A 22,361-nucleotide genomic window follows, 5' to 3' on the forward strand; every position below is an offset into this window, starting at 1 on the left:
GTTGAGTATTCCTGGTAAATTATATGGGAGGGTATTGATTGAGAGGGTGAAGGCATGTACAGAGCATCAGATTGGGGAAGAGCAGTGCGGTTTCAGAAGTGGTAGAGGATGTGTGGATCAGGTGTTTGCTTTGAAGAATGTATGTGAGAAATACTTAGAAAAGCAAATGGATTTGTATGTAGCATTTATGGATCTGGAGAAGGCATATGATAGAGTTGATAGAGATGCTCTGTGGAAGGTATTAAGAATATATGGTGTGGGAGGCAAGTTGTTAGAAGCAGTGAAAAGTTTTTATCGAGGATGTAAGGCATGTGTACGTGTAGGAAGAGAGGAAAGTGATTGGTTCTCAGTGAATGTAGGTTTGCGGCAGGGGTGTGTGATGTCTCCATGGTTGTTTGATTTGTTTATGGATGGGGTTGTTAGGGAGGTAAATGCAAGAGTCCTGGAAAGAGGGGCAAGTATGAAGTCTGTTGGGGATGAGAGAGCTTGGGAAGTGAGTCAGTTGTTGTTCGCTGATAATACAGCGCTGGTGGCTGATTCATGTGAGAAACTGCAGAAGCTGGTGACTGAGTTTGGTAAAGTGTGTGGAAGAAGAAAGTTAAGAGTAAATGTGAATAAGAGCAAGGTTATTAGGTACAGTAGGGTTGAGGGTCAAGTCAATTGGGAGGTGAGTTTGAATGGAGAAAAACTGGAGGAAGTGAAGTGTTTTAGATATCTGGGAGTGGATCTGTCAGCGGATGGAACCATGGAAGCGGAAGTGGATCATAGGGTGGGGGAGGGGGCGAAAATTTTGGGAGCCTTGAAAAATGTGTGGAAGTCGAGAACATTATCTCGGAAAGCAAAAATGGGTATGTTTGAAGGAATAGTGGTTCCAACAATGCTGTATGGTTGCGAGGCGTGGGCTATGGATAGAGTTGTGCGCAGGAGGATGGATGTGCTGGAAATGAGATGTTTGAGGACAATGTGTGGTGTGAGGTGGTTTGATCGAGTAAGTAACGTAAGGGTAAGAGAGATGTGTGGAAATAAAAAGAGCGTGGTTGAGAGAGCAGAAGAGGGTGTTTTGAAATGGTTTGGGCACATGGAGAGAATGAGTGAGGAAAGATTGACCAAGAGGATATATGTGTCGGAGGTGGAGGGAACGAGGAGAAGAGGGAGACCAAATTGGAGGTGGAAAGATGGAGTGAAAAAGATTTTGTGTGATCGGGGCCTGAACATGCAGGAGGGTGAAAGGAGGGCAAGGAATAGAGTGAATTGGAGCGATGTGGTATACAGGGGTTGACGTGCTGTCAGTGGATTGAATCAAGGCATGTGAAGCGTCTGGGGTAAACCATGGAAAGCTGTGTAGGTATGTATATTTGCGTGTGTGGATGTGTGTATGTACATGTGTATGGGGGGGGGGGGGTTGGGCCATTTCTTTCGTCTGTTTCCTTGCGCTACCTCGCAAACGCGGGAGACAGCGACAAAGTATAAAAAAAAAAAAAAAAAAAAGATAAGAATATGTACAATGTTGTTGCACAGAGCAGCATATGTGTAGTATTGCACAAAGCACCAAGAGTAGTGTTGTACAGTAGAGCATATATACAATGTTTCACATAGCAGTATATGTACAGTGTTGTGTAACGTGTTCAAAAATGACCTGGCAAGTGTCACTGACGCTGAACGTTCAAGGCGCCCATCCACATCAACCATTTGCAAACATTTTGATTCATTTTGAAATCGTTAACTTCAGACAGACAGGGTTGTTATCCCGGACTGTGTGACCAGCATCCAGGATGATTACCTGAAAGGTTTCCATAGCGTCCAGCGACAAAGATTATCAGAAAAAGTTGGATTATATTGATATAGACGAGGTTGTGCAGCGGTGGTGAAGAAATTGCCCGACTGGCTATGGTTAACAATGGGTCGTAATCAAGCCTCAGGATGATTAGACATAACAAGTGGTGTGCCACACGGATCAGTCTCGGGACTGGTTATCTTTCTTTATATATATATATATATATATATATATATATATATATATATATATATATATATATATATATATGAATATATATAAATGTTTATAGTTGGGTTACTGGAGTGATAGTTTCATACATGTTGCTCTGACAAGAAAATAGTGAAACTGGAAAAGAATGTACCTTAGACATTGAAGCTTATTCTTTCATTGAAATGTGAACAAATGGAGCAATTTTTCAAAGTCATAGAGATGGAAAGCAAAATGGTATTTTTCATGAATGTACTGGAAAACTTGAGGTCCAGATAAACTTTTGGTCTGTCAAGACTTTATTATGGAGGATGACCAGCTACATACCCTCATGTATCCAAGATATGGTTGTACTTTGTGTAGTGAAGACAATTGAGAAACATCATAAGCCAATATTCCAGTTTCATGATAAGAGAAGTGGACCAGGCAGTTTGATACAGTGGTTAAATTGATGAAAACTACTATTGACGTTTTGTAAATAAATTATACATTTCCCTTTTCCATAGCCAGAGGTTGAACCATTATGTGACATTCATTTTCATTTCATTTCCAGGTAGAAGTTTCAGTTTTCTAAATCATTTCTTACATTTTTCATATATATATATATATATATATATATATATATATATATATATATATATATATATATATATATATATAAATATATATATATATATATATATATATATATATATATATATATATATATATATATATATATATATATATATATATATATATTATCCCTGGGGATAGGGTAGAAAGAATACTTCCCACGCATTCCTCGCGTGTCGTAGAAGGCGACTAGAGGGGACGTGAGCGGGGGGCCAGAAACCCTCCCCTCCTTGTATTTTAACTTTCTAAAAGGGGAAACAGAAGAAGGAGTCACGCGGGGAGTGCTCATCCCTCGTAGGCTCAGATTGGGGTGTCTAAATGTGTGTGGATGTAACCAAGATGTGAAAAAAGGAGAGATACGTAGTATGTTTGAGGAAAGGAACATGGATGTTTTGGCTCTGAGTGAAACGAAGCTTAAGGGTAAAGGGGAAGAGTGGTTTGGGAATGTCTTGGAAGTAAAGTCAGGGGTTAGTGAGAGGACAAGAGCAAGGGAAGGAGTAGCACTACTCCTGAAACAGGAGTTGTAGGAGTATGTGAGAGAATGTAGAAAGAAAATTCTAGATTAATATGGGTAAAACTGAAAGTTGATGTAGAGAGATGGGTGATTATTGGTGCATATGCACCTGGGCATGAGAAGAAAGATCATGAGAGGCAAGTGTTTTGGGAGCAGCTGAATGAGTGTGCGAGTGGTTATGTTGCACAAGACCGGGTTATAGTGACGGGTGATTTGAATGCAAAGGTGAGTAATGTGGCAGTTGAGGGAAAAATTGGTATACATGGGGTGTTCATTGTTGTAAATGGAAATGGTGAAGAGCTTGTAGATTTATGTGCTGAAAAAGGACTGGTGATTGGGAATACCTGGTTTAAAAAGCGAGATATACATAAGTATACGTATGTAAGTAGGAGAGATGGCCAGAGAGCGTTATTGGATTACGTATTAATTGACAAGCGCGCGAAAGAGAGACTTTTGGATGTTAATGTGCTGAGAGGTGCAACTGAAGGGATGTCTGATCATTATCTTGTGGAGGCGAAGGTGAAGATTTGTATGGGTTTTCAGAAAAGAAGAGAGAATGTTGGGGTGAAGAGAGTGGTGAGAGTAAGTGAGCTTGGGAAGGAGACTTGTGTGAGGAAGTACCAGGAGAGACTGAGTACAGAATGGAAAAAGGTGAGAACAAAGGAGGTAAGGGGAGTGGGGGAGGAATGGGATGTATTTAGGGAATCAGTGATGGATTGCGCAAAAGATGCTTGTGGCATGAGAAGCGTGGGAGGTGGGTTGTTTAGAAAGGGTAGTGAGTGGTGGGATGAAGAAGTAAGATTATTAGTGAAAGTGAAGAGAGAGGCATTTGGACGATTTTTGCAGGGAAAAAATGAAATTGAGTGGGAAATGTATAAAAGAAAGAGACAGGAGGTCAAGAGAAAGGTACAAGAGGTGAAAAAGAAGGCAAATGAGAGTTGGGGTGAGAGAGTATCATTAAATTTTAGGGAGAATAAAAAGATGTTTTAAAAAGAGGTAAATAAAGTACGTAAGACAAGGGAGCAAATGGGAACTTCAGTGAAGGGGGCTAATGGGGATGTGATAACAAGTAATGGTGATGTGAGAAGGAGATGGAGTGAGCATTTTGAAGGTTGTTGAATGTGTTTGATGATAGAGTGGCAGATATAGGGTGTTTTGGTCGAGGTTGTCTGCAAAGTGAGAGGGTTAGGGAAATTGATTTGGTAAACAGAGAAGAGGTAGTAAAAGCTTTGCGGAAGATGAAAGCCGGCAAGGCAGCAGGTTTGGATGGTGTTGCAGTGGAATTTATCGAAAAAGGGGGTGACTGTATTGTTGACTGGTTGGTAAGGTTATTTAATGTATGTATGATTCATGGTGAGGTGACTGAGGATTGGCGGAACGCGTACATAGTGCCATTGTACAAAGGCAAAGGGGATAAGAGTGAGTGCTCAAATTACAGAGGTATAAGTTTGTTGAGTATTCCTGGTAAATCATATGGGAGGGTATTGATTGAGAGGGTGAAGGCATGTACAGAGCATCAGATTGGGGAAGAGCAGTGTGGTTTCAGAAGTGGTAGAGGATGTGTGAATCAGGTGTTTGCTTTGAAGAATGTATGTGAGAAATACTTAGAAGACGTAGCGCTAGGAAAAGACAACAAAGGCCAAATTCGTTCACACTCAGTCTCTAACTTCATGTATAATGCACCGAAACCACAGCCCCCTTTCCACATCCAGGCCCACAAAACTTTCCATGGTTTATCCCAGACGCTTCACATGCTATGGTTCAATCCATTGACAGCACGTCGACCCCGTTATACCTAATCGTTCCAATTCCCTATTCCTTGCACGCCTTTCACCCTCCTGCATGTTGTGGTCCCAAGTACTCAAATCTTTTTCACTCCATCCTTCCACCTCCAATTTGGTCTTCCACTTCTCGTCGTTCCCTCCACCTCTAAAACATATATCCTCTTTGTCAATCTTTCTTCACTCATTCTCTCCATATGACCAAACCATTTCAACACACCCTCTCTCCTCCCTCAACCACACTCTTTTTACTACCACACATCTCTCTTACCCTTTCAGTACTTACTCGATTAAACCACCTCACCCCACATGTTTTCCTCAAACATCTCATTTCCAACACATCCCTCTTCCTCCAAACAACCCTATCTATAGCCCACGCCTCGCACCCATATAACATTGTTGGAACCACTGTTCCTTCAAACATACCCATTTTTGCTTTCCGAGATGATGTTCTCGCCTTCCAGACATTCTTCAACGCTTCCAGAACCTACGCCTCCTCCCCCACCCTGTGACTCACCTCCGCTTCCATGGTTCCATCCGCTGCAATATCCACTCCCAGATATCTAAAACACTTCGCCTCTTCCAGTTTTTCTCCTTTCAAACTTACTTTCCAATTGGCTTGTCCCTCAACTCAATACTGTACCTAATAACCTTCCTCCTATTCACATTTACTCTCAGCTTTCTTCTTTCACACACTTTACCAAACTCAGTCACCAGATTCTGCAGTTTCTCACCCGAATCAGCCACCAGCGATGAATCATCAGCGAACAACAACTCACTTCCCAAGCCCTCTCATTCACAACAGGCTGCATACTTGCCCCTCTCTCCAAAACTCTTGCATTCGCCTCCCTAACAACACCATCCATAAAGAAATCTAACAACCATGGAGACATCGCGCACCCCTGCCGCAAACTGACATTCAGTGAGAACCAATCACTTTCCTCTCTTCCTACTCGTACACATGCCTTACATCCTTGATAAAAACATTTCACTGCTTCCAGCAACTTGCCACCCACACCATGTACTCACAATACATTCCATAGAGCATCCCTATCAACTCTATCATATATTTTCTCCTGATCCATAGATGTTTCATACAAATCCACTCGCTTTTCTAAGTATTTCTCACATATATTCTTCCAAGAAAACACCTGATCCACATATCCTCTACCACTTCTGAAACCACACTGCTCTTCCCCAATCTGATTCTCTGTACATGCCTTTACCCTCTAAATCAATACCCTCCCATATAATTTCCCAGCAATACTTAACAAACTTATACCTCTATGATTTGAGCACTCGCCTTTTATCCCCTTTGCCTTTGTACAATGGCACTATGCTTGCATTCTGCCAATCCTCAGGCACCTCACCATGAAACATATATACACTGAATATCCTTACCAACCAGTCAGCAACACAGTCACCATCCAAACCCGCCGCCTTGCCAGCTTTCATCTCCCGCAAAGCTTTCACTACCTCTTCTCTGTTTAACAAAACATTTTCCCTGACCCTCCCACTTCTCACATCGCCCCGACCAAAAGAACCTATATCTGCCACTCTATCATCTAACACATTCAACAAACCTTCAAAATGCTCATTGCATCTCCTCACTTCATCACAACTTGTAATCATCTCCCCATTTGCCCCCTTCACCGATGTTCCCTATGAGTTCTAAGTGCACTTTCGTGTAATAATCACATCATCAGGGGAGATACAAGAAAGAAATATAACAGTCATTTGATATACAACCAAGAGACGTACCTAGGACGACATTTGGTAAACCACGAAGGTATGGGGCAACAGCACCAGCGTTCAGGCATGGGACAGCCGTACCTGAGCAGTGCTGTGACGTGTGTTAACATCTGTATGTACTGACACATGATCGAGATCATAATGCTAGACCAGATATGTGCTGGGGATTGAACCAGAGACCATCTGAATATGGGCTTACGACACCGAGACTGAACTAAGAATCATGATTGATAAAAACAAAATTGGTAACAGAAATCTTATCCACAATAAGATTCTCAAAATATTACATTTATGATTTAAGCCAAATACGAAAACAAGAGACTCCATTATGAACCATCTGGTGCAGGTAATTACGAAGTGTCTGAAAGAAGAGGTTACGATAGTCCTTCCTTCATGACAAGGATAAGATTTACTTGTTAACAAGGCAATTATAGCTGAGAGGCATAGCAGAAGCTGAGAGGTACGGCAGAAGCTGAGAGGTACAGCAGAAGCTGAGAGGTACGGCAGAAGCTGAGAGGCATAGCAGAAGCTGAGAGGCACAGCAGAAGCTGAGAGGCATAGCAGAAGCTGAGAGGTACGGCAGAAGCTGAGAGGTACAGCAGAAGCTGAGAGGCACAGCAGAAGCTGAGAGGCACAGCAGAAGCTGAGAGGCACAGCAGAAGCTGAGAGGCACAGCAGAAGCTGAGAGGTACAGCAGAAGCTGAGAGGCACAGCAGAAGCTGAGAGGCACAGCAGAAGCTGAGAGGCACAGCAGAAGCTGAGAGGTACAGCAGAAGCTGAGAGGCACAGCAGAAGCTGAGAGGTACAGCAGAAGCTGAGAGGCACAGCAGAAGCTGAGAGGTACGGCAGAAGCTGAGAGGTACAGCAGAAGCTGAGAGGCACAGCAGAAGCTGAGAGGTACGGCAGATGCTGAGAGGTAAAGCAGAAGCTGAGAGGTACGGCAGAAGCTGAGAGGCACAGCAGAAGCTGAGAGGTACGGCAGATGCTGAGAGGTACAGCAGAAGCTGAGAGGCACAGCAGAAGCTGAGAGGTACAGCAGAAGCTGAGAGGTACAGCAGAAGCTGAGAGGCACAGCAGAAGCTGAGAGGTACAGCAGAAGCTGAGAGGCACAGCAGAAGCTGAGAGGTACGGCAGAAGCTGAGAGGTACAGCAGAAGCTGAGAGGCACAGCAGAAGCTGAGAGGTACGGCAGATGCTGAGAGGCACAGCAGAAGCTGAGAGGTACGGCAGATGCTGAGAGGTAAAGCAGAAGCTGAGAGGTACGGCAGAAGCTGAGAGGCACAGCAGAAGCTGAGAGGCACAGCAGAAGCTGAGAGGAGCAACAGAAACCTCGCAGTCGGACCCAATAGTTCGCGTTCCTTTTACCTTCAGGTTTCGGGTGACAGATGATGTCCACAAAGATATGTAATATAATGAAGGAAAGTGAATCATCTAAATAGCCATGAAGAATATATTTATGTATGTAAACTCATTAATAAAGAATGCAAAACTTTTTGCGTATAGTTAAAACGAATATGCAAATGGCGGTTTCAGAAGGAGCAAGTCTACAAGAATCTCTGGGAAAGCATCTTGTATGTTCGGACGGATAACAAGGGCGAGCAGGTCTGGGCTAGAGGCAAGAGTGTAGTAGATAGGTAGACGGCCTGTGACGATGGGTAGATAGGTAGACGGCCTGTGACGATGGGTAGATAGGTAGACGGCCTGTGACGATGGGTAGATAGGTAGACGGCCTGTGACGATGGGTAGATAGGTAGACGGCCTGTGACGATGGGTGGATAGGTAGACGGCCTGTGACGATGGGTAGATAGGTAGACGGCCTGTGACGATGGGTAGATAGGTAGACGGCCTGTGACGATGGGTAGATAGGTAGACGGCCTGTGACGATGGGTAGATAGGTAGACGGCCTGTGACGATGGGTAGATAGGTAGACGGCCTGTGACGATTGGTAGATAGGTAGACGGCCTGTGACGATGGGTAGATAGGTAGACGGCCTGTGACGATGGGTAGATAGGTAGACGGCCTGTGACGATGGGTAGATAGGTAGACGGCCTGTGACGATGGGTAGATAGGTAGACGGCCTGTGACGATGGGTAGATAGGTAGACGGCCTGTGACGATGGGTAGATAGGTAGACGGCCTGTGACGATGGGTAGATAGGTAGACGGCCTGTGACGATGGGTAGATAGGTAGACGGCCTGTGACGATGGGTAGATAGGTAGACGGCCTGTGACGATGGGTAGATAGGTAGACGGCCTGTGACGATGGGTAGATAGGTAGACGGCCTGTGACGATGGGTAGATAGGTAGACGGCCTGTGACGATGGGTAGATAGGTAGACGGCCTGTGACGATGGGTGGAGTTGATGGGAGGTGGAGCGGGTATCTTGGTGGTTCATGACAGATGATTGCCTCTTGCTACGTCATGGCTACATTTCCAGAGTGAAGGACAAGTATGAAGGAGAGGAAGATAGAACATGGGAGAGGTGAGTGTGGCTTCCTGGTAGGATTTGTGTCGTTGATGAAGGGCAAGGTCGGGTTAGCAGGAAGATATTTTTTCATTCATGAAGGTAGTGAGGAAAATATGATGAGTATATCTGGCATGATAAAATTCATGTGCTAACTATTATCAGCAGATGACGCTGGGAACATCTGCCGCCGTAGGAGTGTGTGGACATCTTTTGAATCCTGATAGAATGATATTGTTTAAAATGGTGCATTTGTGAGCGGTAAAAGATGGCGATGATGATTGTGAACACAGCAGTTTGAAACCACTCCGAGTTTGTGTAGCGTCATCATCAGGCTGTTCACTCTCTTTCATGGTTAGGAAACTACGTGAGACGTTGCTCTTGGAACATGGACGTCCCATCCCAAGTCTGCTTGTAGGTAAGATCGCCCACCGCTGAGCCTTGGTGTGAGAGACACGCTGCTACCGCTGTAGTTCTCTTAGCCAGATCAGAGGCGGAGCTGAATTGATTGGTGGGTCACTTTGATATGTGTGAGAGGAGGATATTGTGAGTGACGATCAGGCTGGATGATATTGGGAAAGACGAAGGTGAGAGTACATTGCAAAACATAACACACAAACTGATGCTCTTTGACGAGGTGATCACGTGAAGGGCAAACATTATCATGTTGCTCTTAAACACAGACAGAGACGTGTTAGTCATTAATGTTTGGCAAGAAAGATTACTTCAGGGTACACTCGGGGGGGGGTAGGGGGGGTTCATGTGAGGCGAAGTTGCGATAGAAATGGCTGAAGGCAGCAAGTATAAATATGTACAGGTGTATATATGTATACGTCTGTGTATGTATATGCATGTATGCGTTGAAATGTATATGTATGTATATGTGTGTGTATAGGCGTTTATGTATATATGTATACCTCACTGACGCGGGAAACAGCGATTACGTATAATAAATGAATGAATGAATGAATAAATATATATGTTTCTCAAACCACGAGAAATATCATTGAATCTTCTATTATTTAATATACAAAGAATTATAACCTTAATATTAGTGAAGGTCTGTACATATTGTATATCTTTATTGTTGATAAAATTTGTAAACAATTCCCCTTCTTGCCCACATAACAAGTTTATGATACGCTCGTTGTCTGTCTTGGACAATCGCATGTTTACCAAACGGCGTCCCAGCTACTTCTCTTCGTTGTATATCAACAGACTTACATTTCTCTCTTGTGTTTCTCCTGATGATGTGATTATTACACGAAAGTGCACTTGGGAACTTATCGTGTTTCATTTTCCCCGTGGACTCATAGGAATATACTTGATCACGCGCAAAATTGTGATCCTTTCCAATATATATATAAATATATATATATATATATATATATATATATATATATATATATATATATATATATATATATACATTTTTTTTATTATTTTTTTTATTATACTTTGTCGCTGTCTCCCGCGTTTGCGAGGTAGCGCAAGGAAACAGACGAAAGAAATAGCCCAACCCCCCCATACACATGTATATACATACGTCCACCCACGCAAATATACACACCTACACAGCTTTCCATGGTTTACCCCAGACGCTTCACATGCCTTGATTCAATCCACTGGGTAAAACTAAAAGTGGATGAAGAGAGATGGGTGATTATCAGTGCCTCTGCACCTGGTCATGAGAAGAAAGATCATGAGAGGCAAGTGTTTTGGGAGCAGCTGAGTGAGTGTTAGCAGCTCTGATGCACAATACCAGGTTATAGTGATGGGCGATTTGAATGCGAAGGTGAGTAATGTAGCAATTGAGGGTATAATTGGTGTACATGGGGTGTTCAGTGTTCTGAATGGAAATGGTGAAGAGATTGTGGATTTGTGTGCTGAGGAAAGACTGGTGATTAGGAAAACCTGGTTTAACAAGAGATATACATAAGAATACGTATGTGAGTGGGAGAGAAAATGAAAGAGCATAATTGGATCACGCACTAATTGATAGGTGAGTAAAAGAGAAACTTTTGGATGTTAATGGGAAAGAGGGGCAGCTGGTGGGATGTCTGATCACTATCTTGTGAAGGCGATGGTGAAGATTTGTAGTTTTCAAAAAAGAAGAGAGAATGTTGGGTTGAAGAGGGCTGTGAGAGTAGGTGACCTTAGAAAGGAGACTTGTGTGAGGAAGTACCAAAAGAGATTGAGTGTAGAATGGCAAAAGGTGAGAGCAAATTACGTGACGGGAGTGGGTGGGGAATGGAATGTATTTAGGGAAGCAGTAATGTCATGTGGAAAAGGTGCACACGGCATGAGAAAGGTGGGAGGTGGGCAGATTAGAAAGGGTAGTGAGTGGTGGGATGAAGAAGTAAAGCTGTTAGTAAAAGAGAAAAGAAAGGCATTTGGACGATATTTGCAAGGAAGGAGTGCAAGTGATTGGGAGATGTATAAAAGAAAGCGGTAGGAGGTCAAGAGGAAGGTGCAAGGGCTGAAAAAGAGGGCAAATGAGAGTTGGAGTACGAGAATATAATTAAACTTTAGGGAGAATAAAAACATATTTTGGAAGGAGGTAAATAACGTGCGCAAGACAAGAGAACAAGTGGGAACATCTGTGAAGGGGACAAGTGGGGAAGTAATTATAGGTAGAGATGAAGTGAGGAGATGGAGTGAGTATTTTCAAGGTTTGTTGAATGAGTCTGATAACAGAGTGACACATATAGGGTATTATAGTGATGATGGCGGTGGTGGTGGTGGTTGGGGTGGGGGGGGGCTGCGAATTGAGATGATCAGGGAAAATGGTTGGTCAAGAGAGAAGTAGTGAAAGCTTTGCGGAAGATTAAATCCAACAAGGCGCTGGGTTTGATGGCATTGCAGTAGAATTAATTAAGAATGGGGGTGATTGTGTTGTTGATTGGTTGGTAAGGATTTTCAGTGTATGTATGGTTCATGGTGAAGTGCCTTTTGAAATTGTGTGACAGGGTATTGATTGAGAGGGTGAAGGCATGTACAGAGCATCAGATTGGGGAAGACCAGTGCGGTTTCAGAAGTGGTGGAGGATGTGTGGATCAGTGTTTGTGTTGAAGAGTGCATAGGAGAAATACTTAGAAAAGCAGATGGATTTGTATGTGGCATTTATGGATATGGAGAAGGCATATAAAAGAGGTGATAGAGATTCTTCTTGGAAGGTCGTGATAGTATGTGGTGTTAGACGAGAGCTGCTAGAAACAGTGAAAACTTTCTACAAAGGACGTAAGGCAGGTGTATGAGTAGGAAGAGAGGAGAGTGATTGGTTCCCAGTGCAGTTCGGCCTGCGGGAGGGGTGTGTCGTGTCCCATTTGTTGTTTAATTTGTTTATAGATGGGTGGTTAGGGATATGAATGCAAGAGTTTTGGAGGGAGGAGCGAGTATGCAATCTGTTGGGGATGGAAGGGTCTGGAAGTGGGTCAGTTGATGTTCGCCGATGATACACCACTGGTGACTGATTCTAGTGAGAAACTGCAGAAGTTGGTGACTGAGATTCGAAAAGTGCTTGAAAAAATATAGTTGAGAGTAAATGTGAGTAAGAGCAAGGTTATTGGGTTCAGTAGGGTTGAGGAACATGTTAACTGGGATGTAAGTTTCAATGGAGAAAAACTGGGGGAAGTGAAGTGTTTGAAATATCTGGGAGTGGACGTGAAACCGAATGAGACCAGAGAAAAGGTGAGTCACAGGGTGGGGGAGGGGGCGAAGGTTCAGGGAGCTATGAAGAATGTGTGGAAGGAGAGAACGTTATCTCGGAGAGCAAAGAAGGGTATATTTGAAGGAATAGTGGTTTCAACAAAGTTATATGGTTGCGAAACATGGGCTATAGATAGGAATGTGATGAGGAGGGTGGATGTGTTGGACATGAAATGTTTGAGCACAATATATGGTGTGAGGTGGTTTGATCGAGTAAGTAATGAAAGGGTAAGAAAGCTGTCTGGAAATGAAAAGAGTGTGGTTGAGAGAGCAGAAGAGGGTGTGTTGAAATGGTTTGGACATGTATAGAGAATGAGTGAGGAAAGATTGACAAAGAGGATATATGTGTCAGAGGTGGAGGGAACAAGGAGAAGCAGAGACCAAATTGGAGGTGGAAGGATGTAGTGAAAAAGATTTTGAGTGATCGGGGCCTGAACATGCAGGAGGGTGAAAGGTGTGCAAGGAATAGAGTGAATTGGAACGACGTGATATATCGGAGTCGACGTGCTGTCAATGGATTGAACCACGGCGTGTGAAACGTCTGGGGTAAACCATGGAAAGGTCTGTGAGGCCTGGATGTGGATAGGAAGCTGTTGTTTCTGTGCATTACACATGACACCTAGAGACTGAGTGTGAACGAATGTGGCCTTTTTTGTCTGTTTTCCTGGAGCAACCTCGCTGAAGTAGGGGGAAGCGATGATGTTTTTTGTGGGACGGAGTACCGCCGGGAATGGATGAAGGCAAGCAAGGAGGAATATGTACGTGTGTATATATGTATGTATGTGTATGTGTATGTATATGTATGTAAATGTGCGTATATGGGCGTTTACACACACACACACACACACACACACACACACATACACATATATATATATATATATATATATATATATATATATATATATATATATATATATATATATATATATATATATATATATATATATATATATATATATATATATATATATATCCCTGGGGATAGGGGAGAAAGAATACTTCCCACGTATTCCCTGCGTGTCGTAGAAGGCGACTAAAAGGGGAGGGAGCGGGGGGCTGGAAATCCTCCCCTATCGTTTTTTTTTATTTTCTTAAAGAAGGAACAGAGAACGAGGCCAGGTGAGGATATTCCCTCAGAGGCCCAGTCCTCTGTTCTTAACGCTACCTTGCTAACGCGGGAAATGGCGAATAGTTTGAAATAAAAGAAAGAATATATATATATATATATATATATATATATATATATATATATATATATATATATATATATATATATGTATATATATATATATATATATATATATATATATATATATATATATATATATATATATATATATATATATATATGTATATATATACATATATATATATATATATATATATATATATATATATATATATATATATATATATATATATATATATATATATATATATATATATATATATATATATATATATATATATATATATATATATATATATATATATATATATATATATATATATATATGTAATGCCCTATGGATCATGCAAGGAAACATATCTAAGTTTAGCATATACAGATAACCCACCAATGTATGCTCATATATCCATCATTACTCATCTCAACATGACAGAGTTAAATTATCATCACTTCAATCTATGTTCCTTTAGGGCATTATGATTTTGCAGTCCAGAGTTTATTGATGATGACTTTGAGCAGATATATTCTATTGGATCAAAGTTAAAGTACCCTAGATCTTTCATTGATAAATCCCTTAAGTTAGCAAAGAAATCATTTGATAGAGTTGAGCCCAAACCTCCCATTGACACCAAGAATCTTTTAGTTTTCCCTTTTCATAATAATTTCACTTTGCTTCCCATGTTGCTTAAATCCTTTGTCGTAAATGTTGCCTTCAGCAACAATAATACTATAAAGAATATCTTAATCAGGAATTTACCAGAAAATTCTCCTGCATGCATCTATAAAGTGCCATGTAGGTATTGTGATAAGTTTTATGTTGCGCAACTGGTAAGGATCTTTCTGTTAGACTTAAACAACATGAATATAGTATAATAACGAGACAAGAATCAAATGCCTTGTTTAATTACGTTAAAAAGTATGACCATTGTACTGACCGGAGTAATGCCAACTCAGTTATTAACTCTAACTCTATTTCCATGAGAAATATCATTGAATCTTTTATCATTGAGAAAAAGACAAAGGCCACATTCGTTCACACTGTCACCTAGCTGTCATTTGTAATGCACCAAAACCACAGCTCCCTTTCCACTTCCAGGCCCTACAAAATTTTCCATGGTTTACCCCAGACGCCTCACATGCCCTGGTTCAATCCATTGACAGCAGGTCGACCACGGTATACCACATCGTTCCAATTTACTCTATTCCTTGCACGCCTTTCACTCTCCTATAAGTTCCGGCCCCAATCGCTCAGAATCTTTTTCATTCCATCCTTCCACCTCCAATTTGGTCACCCACTTCTCTTCTTTCCTTCCACCTCTGAGGCATATATCCTCTTGGTCAATCTTTCCTCACTCATTCTCTCCATTTGACCAAGCCATTTCAATACACCCTCTTCTACCCTTTCAACCACACTTTTTATTACCACACATCTCTCTTACCCTTTAAGTACTTACTCGATGAAACCACCTCACACCACATATTTTCCTCAAACATCTCATTTCCAGCACATCCACCCTCCTCCGCACAACTCTATCTACAGCCCACGCCTCGCAACCATATAACGTTGCTGGAACCACTATCCCTTTAAACATACCCATTTTTGCTCTCCGAGATAACGTTCTCGCCTTCCTCACATTCTTCAACGCCCAGAACTTTCGCCCCCTCCCCCACAGTGCGACTCACTTCCACTTCCCTGGTTCCATCCGCTGCTAAATCCACTCCCAAATACCTAAAACACTTCACTTCCTCCAATTTTCCTCCATTCAAACTTACCTCCTAATTGACTTGTCCCTCAACCCCACTGAACTTAACAACCTTGTTCTTATTTACATCTACTCTCAGCTTTCTTCTTTAACACACTTTACGAAACTCAGTCACCGGCTTCTGCAGTTTCTCACCCGAATCAGTCACCAGCGCTGTATCATCAGGGAACAACAACTGACTCACTTTCCAAGCCCTCTCATCGACAACAGACCTCATACTTGCCCCTTTCTCCAAAACTCTTGCATTCACCTCCTCCCTAATCACCCCATCTATAAAGAAATTAAACAACCATGTCACACACCCCTGCCGCAAACCGACATTCACTGAGAACCAATCACTCTCCTCTCTTCCTACACGTACACATGCCTTACATCCTTGATAAAAACTTTTCACTGCTTCTAGGAGCTTACCTCCTACACCATATATTCTTAATACCTTCCACAGAGCATCTCTTTCAACTCTATCATATGCCTTATCCAGATCCATAAATGTTACATACAAATCACTTTGTTTTTCTAAGTATTTCTCACATACATTCTTCAAAGCAAACACCTGATCCACACATCCTCTACCACTTCAGAAACCACACTGCTTTTCCCAAATCTGATGCTCTGTACATTCCTTCACCCTCTCAATCAATACCCTCCCATACAATTTACCAGGAACACTCAACAAACTTTTACCTCCTGAATTTGAACACTCACCTTTATCCCCTTTGCCTTTGTACAATGGCACTATGCAAGCATTCCGCCAATATGTGTGTGTGTGTGTGTGTGTGTGTGTGTGTGTGTGTGTGTGTGTGTGTGTGTGTGTCGTACTGTGAGTCAGGTAGCCATTATATCGACCAATACCTAGGGTGGATGAACAGCTCGGTTGAGTGTTTTCTCACTATAGGTGTGCCAGCAGCAAAATCTAACACTTCTTAGACCACGTCATCCCCCACTGACTGAATATTGACCCCTCCCTCCAAGACCCTTGCATTCACCTTCCTCATCATCCATTTTATAAACAAATTCAGTAGACTAGCTTTTATCCGGACGCCGTCTCTCTCTCTCTTCCTACTGGTACGCACTGTGTACACTCCTGAGTGAAACTTCTCACTGCTTCTAACAGTTTACTTCCTACACTGTACATCCTTCAGACCTTCCAAACCTGTCATACACCTTCTCTACATCCGTAAATGCCGCTCGACTTCTGACGGTGACCTTTCACAGTGGTCAACTTGGCCGGTTAACTGAGGTACCGGCCAGCCAGCGTACGGTGGACGGGGATATACAAGATATACTTTATGAATATTGAAAATGAATAACAGATCATGATTCCTTCACCACAATGGCACTACCTTTTGAACACGACGCTACGACCCTTTATGCACGACAATACGACGCTTATACTCGACGGTACGACCCTTTATGCACGACAATACGACGCTTATACACGACGTTACGACCATCCTGCACGACGCTACGACCCTTATGCAGGACGTTACGACCATCATGGACGACGGTACGGCCCTCATGCACGAGGGTACGACCCTCATGCACTAGGGTACGACCCTCATGCAAAAGGGTACGACCCTCATGCACGAGGGTACGACTCTCATGCACGAGGGTACGACCCTCATGCACTAGGGTACGACCCTCATGCAAAAGGGTACGACCCTCATGCACGAGGGTACGACCCTCATGCACTAGGGTACGACCCTCATGCACGAGGGTACGACCCTCATGCACGAGGGTACGACCCTCATGCACGAGGGTACGACCCTCATGCACGAGGGTACGACCCTCACGCACGAGGGCACGACCCTCATGCACTAGGGTACGACCCTCATGCACGAGGGTACGACCCTCATGCACGAGGGTACGACCTCTGGGTATGATGGGCTAACCTTTACCTGACCCCAGGTATCAGGTTGGGGGTCAGGTGAGGTCATGTGGCTGAGGCTGTTACTGTGGAACTTCCGGCAAAGCAGATGTATAGCAATGGTGGCGCAGAGCTGTTGTATAGCACTGGTGATAGAGCAGATGTATAGCACTGGTGGCAGGGACGATGTATCGCACTGGTGATGGAGCAGATGAATTGCACTAGGTTCAGTGCAGACGTATAGCACTGGTGGGAGGGGAGATGAATAGCATTGGTAGTAGAGCAGATGTATAGAACTTGTGGTAGAGCAGATGTATAGCACTGGTGGGAGGGGAGATGAATAGCAATGGTAGTAGAGCAGATGTATAGAACTTGTGGTAGAGCAGATGTATAGCACTGGTGGCAGAGCATATGTATAGCACTGGTGGTAAGGCAGGTGTATAGCACTGGTGGTAGAGCAGATGTATAGTAGTGGTGGTAGAGCAGTTGTGTAGCTCTGGTGGCAGGGCCAATATATAGTACTGGTGGCAAAGTAGCTGTATAGCACTTGTGGCAGGGTAGATGTAGCACTGGTGGCAAGGCAGATGTATAGCACTTGTGGCAGGGCAGATGTAGCACTGGTGGCAAGGCAGATGTACAGCACCTGTGGTAGGGCAGATGTAGCACTGTATGCATGGTAGGTGTATAGCACTTTTGGCAAGACAGTTATATAACACTTGTTGCAAGGCAGGTGTATAACACTTCTAGCAAGGCAGATGCATAGCACTTGTGGCAGGACAGGTGTAAAACGCATGTAGCAAGGCAGGTTTATGGCACTTGTGGCAGTGCAGGTGTATAGCAGGGTGTATGGCAGGGCAGATATATAACACTGTTGGCAAGACAGGTGTATAACACTTGTGACAGAGCAGATGTATAGTACTTGTGGCAGGTCAGATGTATATCACTGTTGGCAAGGCATGTGTATAGCACTTGTGGCACGGCAGGTGCATAGCATCTGTGGCAGGATAGATGTATAACACTTGTGGCAGGTCAGGAGTATAGCACTTGTGGAAGGGAGGATGTTAAGCACTTGTGGCAAGGCAGGTGTATAGCACTTGTGGCAAAGAGGATGTATAGCACTTGTGGCAGGGCATATGTATAGCACTTGTGGCAGGGTAGGTCTATAGCACTTTTGGTGGAGCAGATGTATAGCACATTTGGCAGGGTAGGAATACAGCATTTTTGGCATAGTAGGCATATATCATTTGTGTCATGGTAGCCGTATAGCACTTGTTGCAGAGCAGATACTAGCACTTGTGGCAGAGCATATGTATAGCACTTGTGGCAGTGCAGATGTATAGGACTGTTGGCAAGGCAGCTGTATAGCACTTGTGACAGGGCAGGTGTATAGCACTTGTGGCAGAACAGTTGTATAGCACTTGTGGCAGGGCAGGAATATAGCACTTGTGATAGGGCAGATGTAAAGCACTTCCGGGAAGGCAGATGTATAGCACTTATGGCAGAGTGGGTGTATAGCACTTGTGGCAGGGCAGGTTTATAGCATTTTTGGCAGTGCAGATGTACAGCACATTTTACGAGGCAGGAATATAGCACTTGTCGCTGAAAAGAGGTATAGCACTTGTGGCAGGGCAGATGTATAGCACTGGTTGCAGGGCAAATGTATAGCACTTATGGCAGAGGAGAGGTATAACACTTGCAATAGGACAGCTATATTGCACCTGTGGTTGGGCAGGTGTATAGCACATGTAGTGGTGTAGGTATATAGCTCTTGTAGCAGGACAGGTGTATAGCACTTGAGGCAGTTCAGGTGAATAGCATTTGTGACAGGGCAAGTATATAGCAATTGTGACGGGGCAGGTGTATAGCACTTATGACGGGGCGGGTGTACAGTATTTGTGGCAGGGCAGGTGTGTAGCACTTGTGACAGAGCAGGTGTATAGCACTTGTAGCGGGGCAGCTATATAGCACTAGCGACAGGGCAGAGGTATAGCATTTGTGGCAGAGCAGGTGTACAGCACTCTTGACAAAGCAGGTGTATAGCACTCGTGTCAGAGAAGATATATAGCACTTGTTGCAGGACAGGTATATAGCGCTGGTAGCAAGGAAGATGTGCAGCATTTGTGGCAGGCGTATAGCACTGTGGCAACGGTAGATGTATGACACTTGTGGCGGGGCAGGTGTATAGCACTTGTGACAAGTTAGGTGTATAGCACTTGTAACGGGGCAAGTTGATATCACTTGTGGCAAAGAAGGGGTATAGCGCTTGCAGCAGGGCAGGTGTAGCACTTGTGGCTGGGTAGGTGTATCACACTTGCAGCAGAGCAGAGGTATAACACTTGTGCCAGAGCAGGTGTATTCCGCTTGTGGCAGAGCAGGTGTATAGCTCTTGTGGCAGAGAAAAGTTATGATACTTGTTAAAATGCTGATGTATAGCTCTTGTGGCAGGGCAGGTTTACAGCATTTGTCGTTAGGTGTATGGCATTTGTGGCAGAGCAGGCGTATAGCTCTTGTGACAGGGAAGGTGTATAGCACTTGTGGCAGGGAAGGTGTATAGCACTTCAGGCATTGCAGGTGTATGGCAATTTTTACGGAGCAGGTATATAACACTTGTGGCGGGGCAGGCTTATAGCACTTGTGGTGGAGTAAGTGTATAGCACTTGTGGCAGGGCAGGTTCATAACTCTTGTGGCAGAGCAGGCATATAGCACTTGAGGCAAGAAAGGTATACAGCATTTGTGGCGGGGCAGGTGTATAGCACTTGTGGCCGAGCAGGTGTATAGCACTTTCGGCAAGGCAGGTGTATATCATTTGTGGCAGGGTAGGTATACACCTATTGTGGGAGAGCAGGTTTACAGCACTTTGGCGAGTCAGGTGTATAGCACTTGCAGCAGGGCAGTTGTAAAGCACTTGCGACAGGTCAAGTGTAGAGGATTTCTAGCCCGGCCGGTGTATAGCAATCTTGGCAGGGTATTTCATATAGCACTTCTGGCAGTGCAGATGTCTAGCGCTCTTGGCAGGGTAGGTGTACAACACCTCCAGCAGAGCAGAGGTATAGCACTTGTGGCAGAGCAGGTGTATTGCCCTTGTGGCAGAGCCGGTGTATAGCACTTGTGGCACAAAATAGGTATAGTACGTGTGGTAGGGCAGATGCATAGCGCTTGTGGCACGGCAGGTTTTTAGCACTTTTTCAAGGAAGGTGTATAGCACTTGTGGCATATCAGAGGTGTAGGACTGGTGACAGAGTAGATGTATAGCACTGGTCAGAGAGCAGCTGTATATCACTTGAGGCAGAGCAGATGTATAGCACTGGTAGAAGGGTAGGTGTAGGGTGCTGATGGCAGAGCAGGTGTATAGCATTTGTGATAGTGCAGGTGTATAGCAAAGGTGGCAGGGTAGGTTTATTGCACATTTGGCAGAGTTAAGGTATAGCACTTATGGCTGAGCGAAGGTATAACATTTGTGGCAGGATAGATGTATAGCACTGGTGGCAGCGCAGATGTATAGCACGTGAGAGAGGGCAGGTGCATAGCACTTATAATTGGGCAGGTGTACAGCACTTGTGGCAGAACAGGTTTACGGAACCGTGGTGGGGTACGTGTATAGCACTTGTGTCAGGGCACGTGTATAGCTCTTGTTAGAGGACAGGTATATAGCAATTGTGCCAGGACAGGTGTAAGGTACTTGTTACACAGCAGGTGTATAGTACTTGTGACAAAGCATATGTATAGCACTTGTGGCTGGGCAGGTGCATAGCACTTGTCGCCGGGCAGGTGTATAGCACTTGTAGCAGGGCAGGTGTATAGCACTTGTAGCAGGGCAGGTGCATCGCACTTGTGGCAGGAAAGGTGCGTAGCACCTGTGAAGGGGTAGGTGTATATCACTTGTGGCGGGGAAAGTATATAGCTCTTTTGGCAATGCATCTGTATAGCACTTTTCACGGGGCAGGTGTCTACGTTTTTTGGCAGAGCAGGTGTTTAGCACTAAAGGCTTAGTAGGTTTATAGCACTCTTGGCAGGGTAAGTGTATAGTTCTTGAGGCAGAGCAGAGGTATAGCACTTTTCGCAGGGAAGGTGTATAGCACCCGCACTAGAGCAGAAGTATTGCACTTCTGGTGGATCATGCATATAGCACTTGTGGCAGAACAGGCGTATAGCACTTGTGGCAGAGAAGAGGTATAGCACTTGTGGCAGAGAATAGGTATAGCACTTGTAGCAGGACGGGGCAGATGTATAGCACTTGATGCGAGGGCAGGTGTATATCAATAGTGACGGGCAGGTGTATAGTTTTGTGGCGTGGAAGGTTGAGAGCACTTGTAGCAGGGCAACACAGTATGAGTCATCCGGGTAAGATGTCGACCGTGTGTGTGTGTGTGTGTGTGTGTGTGTGTGTGTGTGTGTGTGTGTGTGTGTGTGTGTGTGTGTGTGTGTGTGTGGTGCTCTCATGGTGTAACTGTGTCACGTTCCCACTGTGAATAATGTAACATACCTCACAAGACCACACCGCCCCAAGCCCATCCCATAATATTGACAATACAGCATATATATATATATATATATATATATATATATATATATATATATATATATATATATATATATATATATATATATACATATATATATGTATATATGCTGTATATATGCTTCATTCTCCATATATATATATATATATATATATATATATATATATATATATATATATATATATATATATATATAATTTTCT

The sequence above is a fragment of the Panulirus ornatus genome, chromosome 26 (genome assembly GCF_036320965.1).
Source record: "Panulirus ornatus isolate Po-2019 chromosome 26, ASM3632096v1, whole genome shotgun sequence".
Taxonomy (NCBI): Eukaryota; Metazoa; Arthropoda; class Malacostraca; order Decapoda; family Palinuridae; genus Panulirus; species Panulirus ornatus.